Source organism: Macaca fascicularis, chromosome 7, assembly GCF_037993035.2.
Source record: "Macaca fascicularis isolate 582-1 chromosome 7, T2T-MFA8v1.1".
Classification (NCBI taxonomy): domain Eukaryota; kingdom Metazoa; phylum Chordata; class Mammalia; order Primates; family Cercopithecidae; genus Macaca; species Macaca fascicularis.
In genome coordinates this window covers 45,982,754-46,003,916 of record NC_088381.1, presented here as the reverse complement: position 1 = coordinate 46,003,916, position 21,163 = coordinate 45,982,754, and the positions used below count along the sequence as shown (strand labels likewise).

At 36.5% G+C, this 21,163-nt stretch overlaps 1 protein-coding gene across 5 annotated transcripts in view; it reads right to left on the bottom strand.

Annotated features, from left to right (window-relative positions):
- GLCE (glucuronic acid epimerase) overlaps window positions 1-21,163 on the bottom strand; it is a 122,286-nt gene that overhangs the window by 66,229 nt on the left and 34,894 nt on the right. For 2 of the 5 annotated variants that reach the window (XM_065548117.2, XM_005559917.5), the window contains one exon: window positions 1,768-1,858. The exons of 1 other annotated variant lie outside the window; for it this stretch is intronic. The gene's annotated coding sequence lies outside the window, so the exon portion shown is untranslated. Of the gene's footprint in view, window positions 1-1,767; window positions 1,859-3,664; window positions 3,803-13,409; window positions 13,963-21,163 lie in introns of those variants that run through there. 2 more of the 5 variants (XM_073996129.1, XM_065548120.2) reach the window with 2 other exon arrangements.

Here is a 21,163-nt window from a genome sequence, read left to right as displayed (position 1 = left end):
TTTACTTATTCATAAGAAATTGATTATTTTATTCATAAGTCCTAGTTTACAAATCAGATACTCTCCACAGCTAAACACACACAATGCTAAGGTGGCCTCATTAACATATTAAAGCTATCAAGATTTCCATCCCTTCTGCAGTTTAATTTTATCACCTTTCATAATTCAAATGTATACGCACTCAAATTCTAAATCCACACTGATTTAAATATAAAATGTGTGATGGCACAAAAAGATGCAAAGTATTTTCTTTCTGATAAGTTTCCAGATTCCTTCCTTTAAAAAGTAAATTTTAAAAGTTTTAAATTGGCTTTATAAAAATGCAAGCAAAGATACCTCACACAAGTCTATTAGGAAACCAAATATATTTCAGTTAGGCAGGATATAAAAGAGGCTATTTTCAAATCAAATAATAGTTCTTTATGAGATGAAGATTTTAGAAGCTTACTTTATTTTGTTAAAATTACATGGAAAATAGCAAATATAATTTGTTTCTAATTTTGGTGCCCTGAACAGAGAAATTCCTTTATGATATTGGTTGGAAATTCTAATTTAATATGGCATGGTTTTAAAATATATGTTTCTTTTCTTCAGCCAAGAAATTCCTGAGGAGTGTAGCAAAGATTTTATAGACTTTCTAGGCTCCAATTTTATTTTCTCCTTCTATCTTATGTTTATTTAAACACTAATAATTTTAGGAATCACAAACAAGTGTAAGCATTTCCATTTAAATATGAGAGAGAAACGTAACTCCAACTTTAGCCACTAAATGTAGTTTTATATTACCCATGTTTTCATTTAAGTTTATATAAGCTAAACCACTTGCATTACTGGAACAGATATTAAAAATACACAATCATCACTCTCAAAATATTATTTGTTCAGTTTAAATTTAGTAGTAGAGACAAATATAATTAAATACATTTGTGTGAATAGTTTTTAGAATGGGAACAAGCTTGACCTTTGTCATATAAACTTTTATTTTTGAAAATCTAAGCAAAATGAAGGCTTCTACTTAAAAAATAAGCACTTAGTATTTAACTGCTAACAACATTAAGTCTTATTTTAAAAATCAATTACTTCAGAAAAGTAGCACCTCCTCTAAGAAATAATACAGACCCTTCACTTCAAGAAATTAGTTCTTGTATCTGCACATATACTTATATGCATATTTAAATCTCTAATAAGTTTTCATACAACAAGTCTTACTGACAACTAAAATCAGTTAGCTACCATTTCATGTATCATAATTACATAGCATACTACCATTTCATGTATTATAATTACATAGCATAATAAGATACCCTGCTTCAGTTTTCTAAGCCAAGGGTTGGCAAACTTTCCTAAAAGGACTAGATTTTAGGCTTCTGGGCCATACAGACACTGTTCCAACTAAAAACGCTGCCAATGTAGTGCTAAGATGGCCACACACAATATGTATTAAGTGGGTGTGGCTGTGTTCCAATAAAACTTTATTTACTAAAATAGGTAGGCCATAGTTTGCTGACTCCTGCTCTAGGCAAACAGATTTGATATCAGTATATAACACTTCCAGCGAATGTATAATCATGTTTCCCTTGAATCTAGTAGTTGTTACAAGGAACATTAGCTATATAAGTGGTAAAGAAACCATGAAAATATTTCCTGAGGTCAGAATCTCAGATAAGACTGGGAAATTTAAATGTGTTAATAAAATACACATTAAAATATAAGTCTAAAAATGCATACACAGTAAGGGTATGATTAAATTTTATCAAACAATCTTACCTTAATCAAATGAAAGAATCTAAACTCTAGTACATCTCTGGTTTCAATTCAAAATGTATCTGAATCAAAACTTCAGTTTCTTGTCAAATTCCTAGAGAAACAAAAATTGAAAACCTTAAGTCAGCTTCCAGTTCCAGATAAGATAGGGTAATCACATGCCAGTAAGTTAATGTAGCTATAAGACTTGAACAGAATGCACGGAACAACTACTAGGGAACTTTGAAAAGTAACAGTAGCAGGCAGATTAAGACAACCAGAATTTGATGTACCACTGAAGCAACCACAGGTTTACCATTTATTTCCCCCTCTGCTTTCATCCAGACTGAACATAATACAGCCCAAATGGAAAGCTTCAGGAGAACCCCTCTACCTCTGGCTCGAGGAGAGGGAAAGGGGTCTCCTAAGACTCACAAGAAAGTGTGCAATTCCCCCTTTTTTTTTCTCTCTTTACTCTCTCAAGCCCAGCCACCCATCACAGCTGTGGCAGCCATGGCAATGGAGGTTATTATGAACTAAAACTCTGAGAGAGGTAATCTACCTCTCTGATCACAGCAGCTGTGGTCCCAAGAGGATGTGGTGAATCCCTTTTGCTTCTCTCTCTGTCCTCCTGCCACTTGGCCCTGAATATGGGCACAGTTGCAGAGAGTGAACATTAAAGAGGAATAAAGACCCACTTTGTGGTTAGAAAAGGGAAGCCACGCAGAATTAGAAATTACTGGAAGATCACAGACAAGGAACATGGGAGAGCAACACCTCAAAGTTGTTTTATGAACTCCTGGACTCACCCTCGAGTGGCATATGCACGCATCTGACCCAAACAAACATACGTAGACTTTGCGAATTATGGAACAGACCACCCCTCAAGTTCCAGACTGGCAATAGGTGGTACACAGGTGGGACAGAACCAAGTAATAAGGCAAAAGCTTTCAAAATCAAACTGATGCTGTAACTACAACCCACAGAAATTTGCAGTGTGAATCTAACTGGGTTGACTGCCTACTAAAACAAATATATCAACATTCTGCATAGTATTTAAACAAGATCCAATGTCTCCTAACATAATAGTCAAACATCCAGGATATAATCCAAAATTACTAGGTATACAAGGAATCAAAAAAACTCAACTTGCACAGGAAAAATACCAACATCAAGAAAACAAAGATGTTGAAATTATCTGAGATATTAAAGATATTTAGAGCCATTATTATAGAATGCTTTAACAAGTGAGTGCAAACATTCTTGATACAAAGGGATAAACTCAGAAAAAAAAAAAAAAAAAAGCCAGAAGATTAAAAGAAGAACCAAATGGAAATTTTAGAAGTGGATAAATACCAATAACCAAAATAAAAAACTCACTAAATGAGCTCAATAGCCAAATGAAGATGACAGAAGAAAAAGTCAGTGAACTTACTACAGATGAATAAAAATGATCCAATCTGAACAGAGACAAAGATTGGGGAAAAAAGGTCAACATCAATCACATTTCTGTACATTAACAATGAACAATTTGGAACCCTCAAATTTAAAAATAATGCAATTCAAAATAGGTCCATAAAAACCAAATAGTTGAGTACAAACCATTAGAACATGTACAAGAGCTATATGCTAACAACAACAAAATGCTGATGCATGCATCAGGAAAATGTGAGTAAGCAGAAAGATACCCAGTGTTCATAGATCAGAAAGCTCAACTTCATAAAGATGTCAATTCTCCCCAAACTGGTCTAGAAATTTAATGCAACTCCAATCAAAATTCCAGGATTTTTTGTAGTTATAGACAAGCTGATTCTAAGATTATTATGGAAAGGCAAAAGAACTAGAGAAAACAAAACTATTTTTAAAAGAAATAAAGTTGAAGGAATTATACTACCTAATTTTAAGGCTTCAAGCTACTTACCAAGACAATGTGATATTGCTGAAGGAAGAGATCCATCAATCAATGGAAAAGAATAGAGTGTTCACAAATATATCCACACAAACAGGGTCAACTGATTTTTGTCAAAGGTTCAAAGGCATACAATGAGGAAAGGATTGTCTTTTCAACAAATGGTGTTGGAACAATTGTGCATCCACATGCAAAGAAAAAAATAAAATTTCACCTAAACCCTCATGTTATACAAAAATTAACTCAAAATAAACTTAAATGTAAAATATAAAACTGTAAAATTTGTACCCAAAAAATGACAAAGAAGAATAAAATCTTTGTTACCTGAAGTTAAGCAGAGTTCTTAGATATGACACCAAAAACATAATCCATAACATTAAAAGTTATAAATTGGACTTCACCAAAATTAAACATTTATGCTCTGGAAAGGTATCTTCAAGATAACATAAGAACAAGCTACTGACAGGGAGATAATACCTGCAAATCACTTATGGAGCAAAGGACCTCTGTCCAACAAATATATAGAACACTCAAAACTAAACAGTAAGAAAACAATGTAATTTAAACATAAGCAAAAGCACATGATTAGAATAGCTTAAAAAACAAAAACAAAACAAAACAAACCTGGTAATTCCAAATGCTGCTAAAGATACGAGCAATAGGAACTCTCATTCATTGCTGGTGGAAATAAAAAATGGCACAACCACTTGAAAGACAGTTTGGCAGCTTCTGATACAGTATACACGTATCATATGACACAGCAATCAAACTCCTAGATACTTACTAAACTGAACTGAAAACTTGTATTCAGACAAAAACCTGCACACCAATATTTAATGGAGCTTTATTCATAACCACCAAAACCTGGAAGCAACTAAAATGTCCAGGTGAATTGATAAACAAACTGTGGTATTCCTATACAACAGAATACTATGCAGAAATGAAAAGGAACGAAGTATTTGATGCATGAAATAATATGAATAAACCTTAAATGTATTTTTCTAAATGAAAGAAGTCAGATCCAAAAACAATGTTATTATATGACTGCATTCAGATGACACAATGGAAAATGCAAAACTATAGGAGATTTTGGTTGTCAGGAGAGGAGCTGGGGTATGGAGTAGTGGCTGACTACAAAGGGGATGCATGGAAAAATTTTTTAGTGTGATGAGGTCGTTCTGTATGACACTGAGGTGGTGTATACATGACATTGTGCATTTGTCAAAACCCACAGAACTGCACATCACAAAGACTGAACTTTAATGTATGCAAATTTTAAAAAATCAACTAAGATGCTGGGGGAATTTTAAGATAGAATACAGTCCACGACAAATGAATCTGACTGTATTATAAACAAATGGAATAACCCAGCTAAAGGGGGTAGGGTAAATTTATTTCTCACAGGGGTACTGGTTAACAATTGTGAACTTGCTTTAATGAGATGGAACAAATAAGTAAACGGATGATCAAGGCCAGGTTTCTGTTAGAAAGGAAAGTTACAGAAGCAAAGTGGGGAAGCCTGGAATGAACCCTGTGGTACTGGATTAGTCACAGACATCAGTATGAACTTAATATATTTTATATATACAGCATAATATATAATACAAATAGATAGGTACAGAAACAATTATAGATGTACATAAACACATGATTAATATACGAATGTATTATTTCCTAGCTCTATTCTCTGAGAAGGCCTTGAAATGGTGATACCCCTGTATCAACAAGTATATCCAGTACCCAGAGAGACAAAGGATCTAAGTACAATTCTCCAATACAAGAAACCAGAGCTCCTAAGTGGAAATGGCTGATTCTAGGGGTAGGGCAGAGAAAATATATGATAAGCCTGGAGTATCTCGTAGTACCATAAATAAAGGAAGTATTCAAAAAAGAAAAGGATGGGACATGTCAAAGGAATACAGGGACCAACACTGGAACAATTTTAGCAACAAAATAACATAGTATTGAATTATAAGCCAATGTATAAAATAAGTATACATATTGATATAAATGACTGAATAAACAAATGGAAGAGAAGGGACAAAGGCTTACTTATAGAAGAAACCTTAATAACATATAGATATACCCTATCCATAAGATGAAACAATATCCCACCCTTTTGATTGTGGGCTGAAATTAGCAACTCATCTCTAAAGAATATAATACAAAAAGACAAAAATACCAACTTTACAGTGAGGAAATCTGATAAACAGTGCCTTAGCCAAGTAATGCTGTCATCATGCACTTTGATAAGATGTGAGGAAAACGGCATTTCCCTCTGTGTATTCTTTCCTAAAACTCATCACCTCTGTCTAATCACAAGAAAAGCATCAGACAAACACAAATTGAGAGACACTGCAAAATATCTGACTGGTACTAGTACTCAGAACTATCAAGTTTATGAAAAACAAAGAAAGGTAGAGAAACTGTCATAGACTACAGGAGATTTAGGGAGAGATGACAAATGTACCATGTAATCCTGGAATAGATTTGAGAAGAGGAGACCAGTGGAAAAACTGGCAAAATCTCAGTTTGGAATCTGGAGTTTGGTTAGTAGCAAGGTACCAACGTTGGTTTCTTGATTTTGAAAAATGCACTTGGTTTTGTAAATTGTTATTATTATGGCAAGCCGTGTGAGGAATATAAAGGAACTCTTTGTATTATCTTTGTAACTCTTCTATACATCTACACTTCTTCCAAAATAAAAAGGTTGTTTTTAATGGTCAAAAGACCTGAATAGATCCTTCACCAAAGAGAATATAACAAAACATACGACAAAATGTGCAACATCACTAGCTATCAGGAAAGTGAAAATGAAATTCATTATCAGGTACCACTACAAATCTATTAGAATGGCTAAAATGAAAAAGACTGACCATACCAAGTGCTGACAACTGTGCAGAACAACTAGAACACTCATACATTACTGAGGGAAATACAAACTGGTATTTTAGAAAACAGTTTGCCAATTTCTTGACAATGAACACCTACAATATGACCCACCAATCCCATACCTATGTATTTTTACCCAACAGAAATGAAAACTCATTCGCACGAAATCCTATACACAAATGTTTACAGAAGCTCTATTTAAAATAGCTAAAAACTGGAAGAACTCAAATGTCCTCCAATTAATAAACTTATAAACAAACTGTGGTACATCTATACAACTGAATACTACTCAGTAATAAAAAGGAATAAAATATCAATACACAGAACAACTTATATGAATCTTATAAGGCATTATGCTGAGTAAATGGATATGTAACAGTCTTAAATGGCTTCATGCTCTATTATTCCACTTCATGACCATTTTTGGAAAGACAAAAAGTAAAATGGCAGAGTTACCAGGTATTGAGGGGTAGGGAGGGAATACAACTACACAGGGATAACACCAGGTAGTTTTTGAGCTAAGGAAACTATTCTGGATATTGACTGTGATGGTGGTTAGATAAATCTATACACATGTTGAAATATATCAACTATACACAGAAAAAGTTTTACTGCATGTTCATTTAAAAAAATAAAATTTATGATACTTAACAGACTTTTAAATTATAAAGGCCTTTTCAGGATTATTTAGTTTGGATCTTATAGTCTGCAAAAATCCTCTTGTTTATTCTGCCTACTTTTAAGACAGAGCAAGTGACAAATAGCTCAGTCCTGACATGTAAATCACTAGAGGGATCAATGGTCTAAATGTCAGTTCCCTTAAGCAATGTATCATCTGCAAAGGAGTCTAATCTGCTCATCACCACTATCCCACCTAATTGAAAAGTAAATTCTGACATCTGCTTAGTGGTATCATAAAAGAACTTTCATTAAAGATTTAAAAAAAATACTGATTTACAGTCAGTAGAGAATTTCACATTATTGGTCAGGGAGAGGAATGTGATTAATTCTACTTCCACTGCATAATAAGCATTCTGAAAATAAAAAGTAAAACAGACCAGGCAAGGTGGCTCATGCTTGTAATCCCACGACTTTGGGAAGCCAAGGTGGGTGGATCACCTGAGGTCAGGAGTTTGAGACCAGCCTGGCCAACATGGTGAAACCTTGTCTCTACCAAAAATACAAAAAATCTAGCTGGGTGTGGTGGCACGCGCCTGTAATCCCAGCTACTCAGGAGGCTGAGTCACAAGAATCACTTAAGCCCCGGAGACAGAGGTTGCAGTGAGCCGAGATCACACCACTGCACTCCAGCCTGGGTGACAGAGTGAGATTCCATCTCAAAAAAAAAAAAAAAAAAAAAAGTAAAACAATCATTTGTTTCTACCTTTTTTATCGGGGAGAAAATAATCGCTTTATTTGAATAAGTAGGATGAGGAATGCAAGCTGGAAAACACAGTATTTCAGAAGTAATTCTACTCTTCTGCAAGAATTTCTTTATCGTACTTCAACTAATACAGTACACTACAAGCTTACAGTGAATTATTACTATACTATACATGCATGTGGTCACAAAACATTAAAATCTACATAGTACAGGAATTTAAATTTTTAAAAACTAAGTATAAAGGTACTACCTCTTCTGAACATTTTTATCATGTTATTTAATCTATCTGGTTCCTACATGTACTTTAGGTATTATTTTTAAAAGTCATATTTAGCCAACTATTTCCAATTAACCTAAACTCGATTATTTGTTTTTAAGGATACTGTTGTTCTCAGTTGTGCTACTAAATTCAGCGACACCTTCAGATTATTATATTTAATAGAACATGAGTTTTTTTTAAAAAGCCGATCAGCAATTGCACTAATTTCAAATGAAAAACAAAAAGCCTCTATAAGGAACAGTTTTTGCCTTAAGGCCTTTTGTTCTCATAATATTACATCCAATTATAAGTTAAATGATCTGCTTCAAGAATTTAGGTTATTTTCCCCAGGAATACATTTGGAAAAACTGATGACATTACCTGGTACCACATCCTTTCTAACTGAAACCATGTGCGTGCAGTAGCTATAATTCACTAAGGTCAGTTTAGTTTTGACACCCATTAAAACCCACTGAATGGAGTACCTATTGCAGATCTGTATGCTTACTGCTCCATGTAATCTTCTCACTCGATGTTCAACTTACTAAACGAAGGCTGTTTTATTAATAATAATCAAAATCTGACTTCCAAAGATGCACTGCACCTGTCAAAAGTTTCAATAGGTCGGTAAATTTCCTGCCTCTTCTCTCTCTAGCATTGCACGTGTTTAAGTCACTACTATATTTAATGTCCATCGACACAGGAGTTTTTTCCCCTGTCTTTTTCAAATAATCAAGAAAACTTCAGTTAATTAGTATTACACTATTTACAGTTAAACTTCCAGCTCTCTTCAAAAGTTGCCAATAAGAATTTTTACATATGAACTAAACCCAACATGATGCTTTACCTTACTAGCCACTGAAATGCTAAGTTCACAGAAATCAACATTACCTAGTAACATTTTAAAGATTATAGTACATTAAACCACCTATCTCTATAAAAGTAGCTACTACTTTCCTTCACCCAAATTAATATCATCCAAACTTAAATATAACAATAGCCATCTCTATATTTAAGCAAATCAAATGAACTTTCCACTCATTCCAAAAGTTCTTTCAGAAATGAAGTTTTATATAAAATATATTTAGGCTATTTGTTTAGAAACATAAAAGGTCAGAATAAGAAATTATCCATAAATAATGTTAAATTGTCAAAGAATCAAGAAGGGATTTGGGATGGAGAACTTGGTATGTACTGAAATTAAGAAGGCCTCATGTGACATTTACACTCTGTAGCCCAAACCTGTGTTGCAAGTATATTTAGCCACTTGCTAATAGTTCTGATAAAAAGTTCTATGATGGCGAAGTTTGAAATAAATGCCTGTGTAGTCTATAAATCTCATATACCTATGCTTACTCCAATCCACCATTAGTAAAGTTCCCTATTGCTACACTGGGAAACTACATGATACAGAATTGTAACCACGACTATCACTAAGAAAACTACGAATAACTGTCTTTAGAAGGCATTTAACAATTGGTAAGAATACTGCAGTTTTTCCATGAAGAGTAGACCCACACTCGGCACACAGTGGAAGAACTGTATATGAGGAAGATAGAAGCTCTAAGAGCAGTGAACAATAGTAAATCTCTTCCATTATTTTAAAAGTCTATCTATCTCACAAAAGCCATACTGAGAAATTTATTTTCATTTGCTTCTGAGTTGGCAGTTCTTCACTATAGGTGAATACTGGTTTAAAGCAACTGCTGATTTTTTTTTTTTTTTTAATTGGGAAGTACTCTCTGACTGTTGAATCTAGGAGGTGAAAGCAAGGCTGGGAAGCATGGTTCATGCCTGTAATCCCATCATTTTAGGAGGCCAAAGTGAAAGGATAGTTTGAGCCCGGGAGCTCAAGACCAGCCTGGGCAATATAGTGAGACTCCATCTCTACAGAAGATTTAAAAACTAGCCAGATGTGGTACAGTGTGCCTGTAGTCCCAGCTAGTTGGGAGGCTGAAGTAGGAAGACTGTTTGAGCCAAGGAGGTCAAGGCTACAGTGAGCCTGTGCTCATACCAATGCACTCCAGCCTGGGTGACAGAGCCAGACACTTTCTCAAAAATAATAGTAATAATAATAATAGGAGGAGGAGGAGGAGGAAAAAGCAAAACATAGCTGCCTTTAGCACTTTAGAGTCTTTAGCAAGAAAACAAAATGGAGTGCATGGTCACTCTTAAGGCCTTTTTAAAAATTCCTCAGTGGGTATCTGATTAAATCTTAAATTGTCCTCTAAGTCTGGATTTTTGAACTCAAAATTCCTCACTGCTTTTGAAGCAGAAAATAGAAAAAAAGAGGGATAAATGAGGTTCCTAACTCAATGCAAAGAAAAAACAAAGTAAGCCTTTGTTAGCAATATCTGTTAAGCATCTAGTATGTAAAACACTATTGTAGTGATGGGATGAGGAAAGGGCCAAAACAAAGAACACTAGTACTGGCTTTCAAAGAGCTTACATAAATATGGAATACATGAAGAATTATTTATAAAGCAATGCTATATGTTTTGCTTGTTTTTATAAGTACACTGCTAGACACGCAATGGCAGATACTATGTCTGTCTTGTTTACCACAATAGCCCCAGTGCCTACTACAATGACTAGACATAGCAAGCACTAAAACAATTTTTGTTGTATAAATGAAGGCTTTCAACAGCTATGTCAATACTGACACTTGGCTTCCTTGACTCCAGTGATCTAGCTCTCTCTGACAGGCGGCCCTCCAAAGATACCTGTGCCCTTAAGCACTGGAACCTAAGTTACCTTACAGGGCAAAAGGGACTTGCAGTTGTAATTAAGGATAAGGAACTTGAGATGGGAGAGATTACCCTGTGTTATCCAGGTAGGCCCAATCTCATCACACGAGGCTTTTAAAGTGGAAGAGGAAGTCAGAAGGTGGATCAGAGAGTTTAAATCAAAGGAGGAGATATTGGAAGCTTGAGAGGGACTTGATCTTTGTTACTGGCTTTGAAGATGACGGAGGGCCACATGCCAGGGAATGAGGGTGGAATGTAGGTGCTAGAAAGGGCTCTGATCAAGACAAATGCTACAACCACAAGGATCCCAGTGCTACAACCGCAAGGAAGTGAATTCTACCAAAACCCTGAATAAGAAAGGAAACTGACCTTGCCCTACAGCCTCCAGAAAGGAACACAGCCATGCTGAAATTTTTATTTTAACCCATTGAGACCTGGATTGGCTTACTGATTCACAGAACTGTAAGATTAAAAAATTTTCTGTTGGCCGGGCGCGGTGGCTCAAGCCTGTAATCCCAGCACTTTGGGAGGCCAAGACGGCGGATCACGAGGTCAGGAGATCCAGACCATCCTGGCTAACATGGTGAAACCCCGTCTTTACTAAAAAATACAAAAAACTAGCCGGGCGAGGTGGCGGGCGCCTGTAGTCCCAGCTACTCGGGAGGCTGCGACAGGAGAATGGCGAAAACCCGGGAGGCGGAGCTTGCAGTGAGCTGAGATCCGGCCACTTCAGCCTGGGCGACAGAGCGAGACTCCGTCTCAAAAAAAAAAAAAAAAAAAAAATTTCTGTTTAAGCTACCAAGTTTATTGATTTATGATGGTAGCAATAGAAAACTAATATGCCCCTTATCGCTTCTACTCTAGCAACCCAAATATATAGCTTTTCTTGTCAACACCCTGATACTGGTTCGATAAAAGATTTAACTTTCTGAAATGCTTTGATCTGATCATAATCTCCTATTCTTACCTCTTCTACTTCATATTCTCTGCATCTGTCATTATCAAGGAAAGACCTTGTTTAAAAGAACAATATGTAGAAACAAAATGCCACTTATCAATCATGAATTAGTATTTTCTAGTTAGAATGTTTGGTCAGCTTTATATCCAAAAGTATAAAATGACACAACAGAATAGTTATAACCAAACTGCAAATTTCATTTTCCTTGCAACGCTGCAGTACCAAGGACCCACACTGAAATGTGTTTATTATACAACCCAGTGTGTCAAATTCTGATTTAAAGAAGATGTATTTTGTTTTTAAATCTGGAACCATTTCTTTGCCTCTTTATATTTATACACTTGCTCTAAATTATTAAAAACAACCTCATAAACAATCTGTTTAACAGTAATTAGAATTTTATCTAGTTAAAACAACAGCAGAGCATGCCACAACACAGATGGCAGAAAACTTTCTCCTTGCCTGATTAGTGTCAAAAAATTGTTCTCCTATTTCGTGATTAGGAAAAATTTTGTCACGGGCTATCTCACAAGATACTAGTGAAAGGCCAGTTTTATTAAGAAAGTTTTTGCTCAGCATATATCTTAATTATTTCTCAATGTAAAAATTTTTCTTACTACTCTGATAAAACCCAACCAAATAAGTGATTGAGGAATCATAATGGATAGAAGTCTGTACTACTGATTTCACTCTAGTTCCAATGCCTTAAGCACACTAATTCTCTGTGGAGTAGAGGTTCCCAGATTATGATGCACATTGAATCACCTGGGGAGTGTTTAAAACTTCTAATGACCAAGTTCCAACCCACACCAATTAAATCAGAAGGTCTGGGGATAAGACAAGGACAAAAGTTTTTAAACTCCCCAAGTGGCTCCAGTATGGTTTAAGGCATGGTACAGTGCACTGAATGGAGTCAGGAGGCCTGGGATCTGCCACTGACTGTGCCACCAGAAAGCTTGGGTACGTCACTGGGTACCCATTTCCTCATCTATAAAAATATAGGATTGGACAAGTTATTTCTAATATCTTAACATTTTATAAGTGTAGGATGAGATTCCTTAGTTTTCTTCAAAAGATTAAATCACCTCAACATTTAAACTATGCAAAAAAATTGAAATCCATGATCTGATAATGCTTATTCCTACCTGTTAAAATCTTACTTTTATAAAGATTATTTTATAGTAGAGATCACATTCAACTACATTTCAATTGCACAGCTTTTTATATATCCTTATACTCACCCATGTCATACAAGGGTATAAGTTAGGAATGACTGGAAGCTTGAATTATCTCAAAATGCAGCTTGCTATCAGATTATTTCTAGAATTCCTATTAAAATATACTGCATGTATTATGATTTTCTTGAATAGCATTCCTGGTTTTGCTTAGCTCCTGAAGATACAAAATGACCTGAACTTTTCATTGTTTCATAAAAGCAAATCATTAAGAAACAAGAAAGTTGAAATAATCCCTGAGTATCAAGTTATTCTGTATACAGTCTCAAACCGAATTCTTACCCGTGACCAGTCCTCTTACAAATGCACACTACCAGTCATGAGGGTGCTTGGAAAAAGGTTAATTCATCCAACAAATTAAGCATTTTTGTAGTTCCAGAGTTTGGGGACAGGGTGGCAGACTTCTAATACGTTCCTGCAGTGATCCCCGCCTTCTGATAGTCGCATGTTTTATAACCCTCTTTAAGTGCGGGCTAGACCTAGTAACTTGCTTATGAAGAAGAAAATATTGGCCAGGCATGGTGGTTCATGCCTGTAATCCCAAGACTTTGGGAGGCCGAGGCAGGAGGATCACTTGAGCCCAGGAGTTCAAGACTAGCCTGGGCAATATAGTAAGACTCCGTCTCAATTTAAAAAAATAAAGAAAATATGGCAACAGTGATGGATGTCACTTCTGTGATTAGGTTATAAAAATTGTGATGTCCTTCTTGCTAGGACTCTCTGTTGCTGGCACTTTTCTTGCCCTCTTGCTTGTTTGCTCTAAGTAACTGCCATATTGTGAGATGCTCTATGGGTCCATCTGGCATGAGTCCAAGGGAGACCTCTGGCCAACAGCCTGAGAAGAAATGAAACATGTCTTATGAGTGACACAGAAAATGGATCCTTCCACATCAAGATTTCTGATGAGACTTCAGGCCCTGTCAACACACTGGTTCATAACCTTGTAAGAGACCCACCGCCTAGGCTGTTCCTGGATTCCTGACTCACTGCAATATAATAAATGTGTGTTTTGAGTGGGTATGTTTTAAAATAATTTGTTATGCAACAATAGGTAACTAATATAGGCATGTAGCAATGAATAAAAACACTGCAGTCAAAGAATCAATAGTTGAGTCATAAGATAGATCAAGGTATCAACAATCCAGTAATGGGTGAGACATGTAAATAAATGTAATAAAGCATTTTAGGGGCTCTGATAAAAGTATACATGTGGCCGGGCGCGGTGGCTCAAGCCTGTAATCCCAGCACTTTGGGAGGCCGAGACGGGCGGATCACGAGGTCAGGAGATCGAGACCATCCTGGCTAACACGGAGAAACCCCGTCTCTACTAAAAAAATACAAAAAACTAGCCGGGCGAGGTGGCGGGCGCCTGTAGTCCCAGCTACTCGGGAGGCTGAGGCAGGAGAATGGCGCAAACCCGGGAGGCGGAGCTTGCAGTGAGCTGAGATCCAGCCACTGCACTCCAGCCTGGGCGACAGAGCCAGACTCCGTCTCAAAAAAAAAAAAAAAAGTATACATGTGTTTGAATGCCACATGCAGGGTTTTTTTTTAAAAACAGAAAAAAGTATACATGTGAGGGGTAAGGTACAGACATAAGAAAGGATTTGTATATAAAAAGGCTCAGGCACTGATGTTCTTTAAAAGGGAAGAATGTGAGTTATACACAAAAGTAAATATAATCGTCACTTTGGAAAACTAAAGGTAATCCCAATTATTTCCCACCCTTCAAGAAAACTGATGCAGCAATTATCTCTTCCTTCTACTGCATTGTCAAATATTCCGTCTCTACTGGATTATTCCTATCACACTAAATATAGAACCAAAAAATGTTTTAAAGCCCACTCTCAACTCTACACACCAAATGTGCATAGTTCCTCCTTTACAATAAAACTCAAAAGTGTTGTCTATACTCACTGTCTCCACATCTCCCATTTTCTCCTGAATCCATACCAACCAAGCTTTTCATCCCATCTGTCTACCAACTTGCCCTTATTTAAGGTCACCAATGTCTTCCACATTGCTAAACACAACAATCGATTCTCTGACTTCCTCTTATTTTACCTGTGAGCAGAGCTGACACAAACAATAATTCCATCCTTGAAATACACGGCTCTCAAAATACCCAACTCTACTGGTTTTAATCTTATTAGGTTGGCGCAAAAGTAACTGCAGTTTTGGACTGTGAATTTTAAATCATTACATTATAACTAGGCTCAAACTCATCTTTATTAATCAAAATAGGTAACATTACAATCAACACACTTTTGCCAATGAGAAATAAGTTTATTTCTTCCTGTGGTGTAAAAATGCGTGCTCTGGGATTCAATAAACTCGTGGAAAGCTTTTTCTGCATTCTGGTTGTGGAAACATTTTCCCTGCAAAAAGTTGCTGAGATGCTTGAAGAAGTGGTAGTCAGTTGGTGAGAAGGTGAATATGGTGGATGAGGCAAAACTCTGTAGCCCAATTCATTCAATATTTGAAGCGTTGGTTGTGTGACGCATTGTCATGGAGAAGGATTGGGACCTTTATGTTGATCAATGCTGGCTGCAGGCATTGCAGTTTTCCATGCATCTCATTTATTTACTGAGCATACTTCTCAGATGTAATAGTTTCGCTGGAACTCAGAAAGCTGTAGTGGATCAGATCGGCAGCAGACCATCAAACAGTGACCATGAACTTTTTTGGTACACGTTTGGCTTTGGGAATTACTCTGGAGCTTCTTCTCGGTCCAACCACCGAGCTGGCCATCACCGGTTGTCGTATAAAATCCACTTATCATCACATGTCACAATCTGATCGAGAAATGGTTCATTGTTGTTGCACAAAGTAAGAGAAGACAATACTTCAAAATGACGATTTTTTTAATTTTCAGTCAGCTCATGAGGCACCCACTTATCAAGCTTTTACACCCTTCTAATGTGCTTTGAATGCTGAATGACCGTAGGATGGTCGATGTTGAGTTCTTCAGCAACTTCTAGTGTTGCTGTAAGAGGATCAGCTTCGATGATTGCTCTCAACTGGTCGTTGCCAACTTTCGATGGCCGGCCACTACACTCCTCATCTTCAAGGCTGTTGTCTCCTTTGCAAAACTTCTTGAACCACCATTGCACTGTACCTTTGTTAGCAATTCCTGGGCCAAATGCATTGTTGACACTGCAAGCTGTCTCTGCTGCTTTATGACCCATTTTGAACTTGAATAAGAAAACCACTCGAATTTGCTTTTTGTCTAACATCATTTCCATAGTCTAAAACAAATATAAAATAAACAGCAAGTAATAAGTCATTAGCAAAACAAAGTGAGAAATGCACATTAAAATGACGTATAACACAACCACATTTATTTAAGAATGTATTCCAATATCAAACAGCAAATTTCAACAACGCAAAACCCGCAATTATGTCTGCACCAGCCTAATACTCCATGCTCACTGCACTTCAGTCACACTGGCCTCCTCCTTGTTCCTTGAACACACTAGGCACACACTTTCCTCAAATCTGTTACCCTTGCTATACCTTAGAACAGGAATGTTCTTTCCTGAGATATCTGTATAGATTCCTTTTAGGTCTTCAATCAAATGTCACAATCCTTCCCAGGCCTGCCCTCCTCCAATCCCCATGCCTTCCAACACTCCCCCCATCCCCTTTCTCTCCTTTATTTTGCTGATAAAGTATATATTTCATCTGTTAGTTTCAGTTTCCCTCTCAGTTAGAATGTAACCTCCACAGAGGCAGGAATTTTTGTCTGTTTTGTTTACTATTGTATGTGATACAACAATACCTGGCAATAGTAGGCATGGTATTAATATTTGTTTAATGAATGAATGAACCAACCAAGGGAATTCTCTCACTGGTCTCATGTAATATAGGGGAGTAATTTAATAGTTTCAAAGGTACCGAAATATTACATTCATATTTCAATCATTGTGATTTATGTCCTGACAGATTTAACACCCTCATTATACATACCAGGGCTATATTAAATTAGTTTGCATTCCACTGAAAACATACTAATCAGGAGAAAACATCCAGAATTGTCTTAGACAACAAGAAGCAACAAGACTGATTTTTAAAAATAGTTTTCCATGAATAATCTAAAGTAGAAAATCCACATACAATATGTCACAAAATCTGATACAGATTTTCAAAGTCTAGAGGTGAAAGAGAAGGTAAGTAAAAATTTCAAATTTTGTTAATACATACACACACACACACACAAACTCTAAGGAGATTTTGTCAATTCTTTCATAGGTAATTTTTAACCTTTGATGTGTTTTCCATCTATTTTCCAATATACGCACTTTTTACTTCTCTTTTTCTAAGCTATCAGTGATTTAAAAAAAAATTTAGCTGAAACTATATACAGTGTCCCAAAGATAAAAACAAGACTTGATTGCGCTGAGATAAAATACTTACATCATTTTTACATTTGTATGTATATGTTCTTTACACATTTCCCAAGTGCTTTCACATCTTTATTATGATCTTCACACTGACATGAATATATAGGCAGGCAGATTTTATCACATCCTCCCCCACCTCCCACATACATACACATACTTTGCAGATGGAAAAAAGTGACTCTCAAAGAGATTAACTGGCCTGCTCAAGGTCATAGAGCTACAAGCAGTTCAACCTGGACTATAATTAGCTTTTTTTGAATCCAAGTTCATAATTTTTTTGGGGGGGTATTTATTTTGGGGGTGAGAAAGTTCTCTCTTACATAATTCCTTTTTTTTTTCATGTGCCTCTCTTTTTCTTTCTTTCTTTCTTTATTTATTTTTTATTATTATACTTTAAGTTCTAGGGTACATGTGCACAACGTGCAAGTTTGTTACATATGTATACATGTGCCATGTTGGTGTGCTGCACCCATTAACTCGTCCTTTACATCAGGTATATCTCCTAACGCTATCCCTCTCCCCTACCCCCTCCCCACAATAGGACCTGGTGTGTGATGATCCCCTTCCTGTGTCCAAGTGATCTCATTGTTCAATTCCCACCTATGAGTGAGAATATGCGGTGTTTGGTTTTCTGTTCTTGCGATAGTTTGCTGAGAATGATGGTTTCCAGCTGCATCCATGTCCCTACAAAGGACATAAACTCATCCTTTTTTATGGCTGCATAGTATTCCATGGTATGTATGTGCCACATTTTCTTAATCCAGTCTGTCACTGATGGACATCTGGGTTGATTCCAAGTCTTTGCTATTGTGCATAGTGCCACAATACCAAGTTCAGTATTTTCTTTCAAAACATATTACCTCACCCAGTAATTCAAGGTACATTGTATGTATCTACAAAGACTTGACTATGTAAGCATCTTCCTTCTGGGTTAGAGATTTTTACTCAATCCATTATAAAAGTGCTCTGCAGATGGTACAAATATGCTACTCTTCTTATTTTTTAAAAAAGAGAAGCCCAAGAAAATAAAAATAAAGAAAATTGAGTAAAGCAGTAGTAACATGAGATTAATGGCTACTTTCTGCACACCAGATCAATGTTTTAGAACCTTTGAACTATTAAACTGATACCAAATACCACTTCAAGTGCCAAAGGAAGATATTTAACAGAGGCCATTCTGGGTAAAATCACCGTTTATTACTGCCACAACCCATACCTACGTCCCTATTTGAAAAATCCTGGTAATCTGGACTAAAAATAATAAGAATGAATTATTTTTATCCTTCTCTCCTAAGATTTAGCTCAGGTTCAGATAAACAAATGGTTCCATGAATCACTTCATGTGTACTTCTTCCTGTCTCCTTTAATACTCTAAGAAGAGAGAAAAGAGATCCCTTTATCATTCCAGCTGCAAGAACACCCTAAGGCAATCCAAAAGTGGGTCACGAACCAAAGACCTCAAAGAGAGTATATTTTATGTAAGATTAAAAACTTTGTTCTTCCCACCATCAGAGATCAACTGCATGTCCCTGACCCATATTAAAATTCCTCTTAGTATAAATCTAGATTCATATTTGAAGCCTAGTCAGGCTTACTTGGGACTCTCAAACTGCAAATACAGCTGCATGCCCAGTGGGCAACAGCCCACATGGAATTAATGGAATCTGGCCTAGGTAGGGAGCGCCACTGTTTTCTAGCGCCAAGGCCGACTAAACTAAAAATAGGCAAGGCTTTAGTACACATGGTTTTGGCTTTGTGGGACAGTATTTGCTACCCTGAATACTCTTTTCTTTTCTTCTCTCATTTCTCAGCCAATACTAAGGAACTGACATTTTACATCAGACTTTATTACAACTGCAAAAAAAAAGATGGTCAGAGAGAAGTTTAAATAATTTAACTATGAAGGTAAAAAAGACTTACACCTACTCCAAAAGAAATATGTGATCTAGTTAATCATGGTTTGAGACTAATGCCCTAGGTAATAAAAGCGATCTTAGTCTGGAATATCCACTGCAAAGCCTGCACTAGACTGAGATAAACAAGGCATCTATGGTACAAAATTTAAGGAGACACTTACTCTCCAGGTAGTACAAGTACAGGATTGACAAATAAGAGTGTCTCCTTAAATTTTGTACCTTACGTGCCTCACCCTCCTTGTAGCCCAGATCCACAGTGATACCTAGATGTTCATCAACGGCATAGGAGATTTTTGTGAATACAAAAATTTGAAGCAAAATCTGAGCAAAATCTGAAGTTTGAGATCCTGATCATATGCATCATTATTATCTTCTGAATATAATAAGAAAAAAGTAGAGGACTGACATTTTCACACATTACAAGGATAAAGTTGCTTCAGAAAAGGGAAACATTTATGGTATAAATGGAAAAGTCTGCAATGTTTATAGGGCGATTTCCACTTCTGAATATGAAGGACAAAGAGGGTCTGGAAATATTCTTCTCCCTAACAACTAGAAATTGGACAAAATAGAGGAAACTATTTGCTGGCACTGAACAAAGGCAGCACAAGTCTATGATACCAGACTGTTGCCCTAAAAGGGCAATAATAAGAGGGCCCTTCAGCTTCTGCCGGAGGTAATTTACAAACAATGGCACAGGGAAAGGTAACCTCATAAGAACCTAGCAACATTGCTGAATTGAAAAGACACATATCAGAGTTCAGGGAGGCCAAAACAGCTAGAATTCAGGGGGAGGGGGAGTGGGCAGATGCCTGAGAGAAGAGATCAACACAGAAAGAGATCCCAAAAAATGCACAGCAGTCCTACTGGATCTTTGGCTGAACACAAGTTACACATGTAGAGGCTGAGCAAAATAAAAAATCAACCTTAAGAAATAGAAAATTACCAGGAGTTGTAAGATAAACAACTGTCAGTGCTCACAAAGGGCCAGGAATTGTTAAAATTTGTATTACCCAAAATGGTGAAATCTTGCTGAATAGCAGGGCAGCCATGAGTGACTCCAGAAGGACCATGCATTAGAAGTGAGGTTAAATTAGTCCTTAAGGTTACTCTAGATTCTCCCCAAAGCTGCATAAAGATAAGCCTGGAAAGGATCGAACTTATCTGTAAGTAACAGTGGCACACTAGAAAGAAAGACCAATATCCTTTAAAATAATGCAACCAAATCCAGCAAATAACATAAAATTCAAAATAATGAGCATTCAATAGAAAACTATTAGACCTATCAAGAAGCAATAAAACAGTCGCAATATTAACAGAACCAGAAATGAAAGAGATGATGAAATTAAGAGATGAGAACATTAAAATAGCTATAATAAATGTTTCCTCAGCAGCATAAGAGACAACCTAAACACAATGAGGAGACAAAGAAACATAAAAGAATCAAATAAAACTTCTACATATAAAAAACACAATACTTGAAATAAAAATATTACTATGTAAGATTTGTAGGCCGGGCACGGTGGCTCAAGCCTGTAATCCCAGCACTTTGGGAGGCCGAGGCGGGCGGATCACAAGGTCAGGAGATCGAGACCACAGTGAAACCCCGTCTCTACTAAAAATACAAAAAATTAGCCGGGTGCGGTGGCGGGCGCCTGTAGTCCCAGCTACTCAGGAGGCTGAGGCAGGAGAATGGCGGGAACCCGGGAGGCGGAGCTTG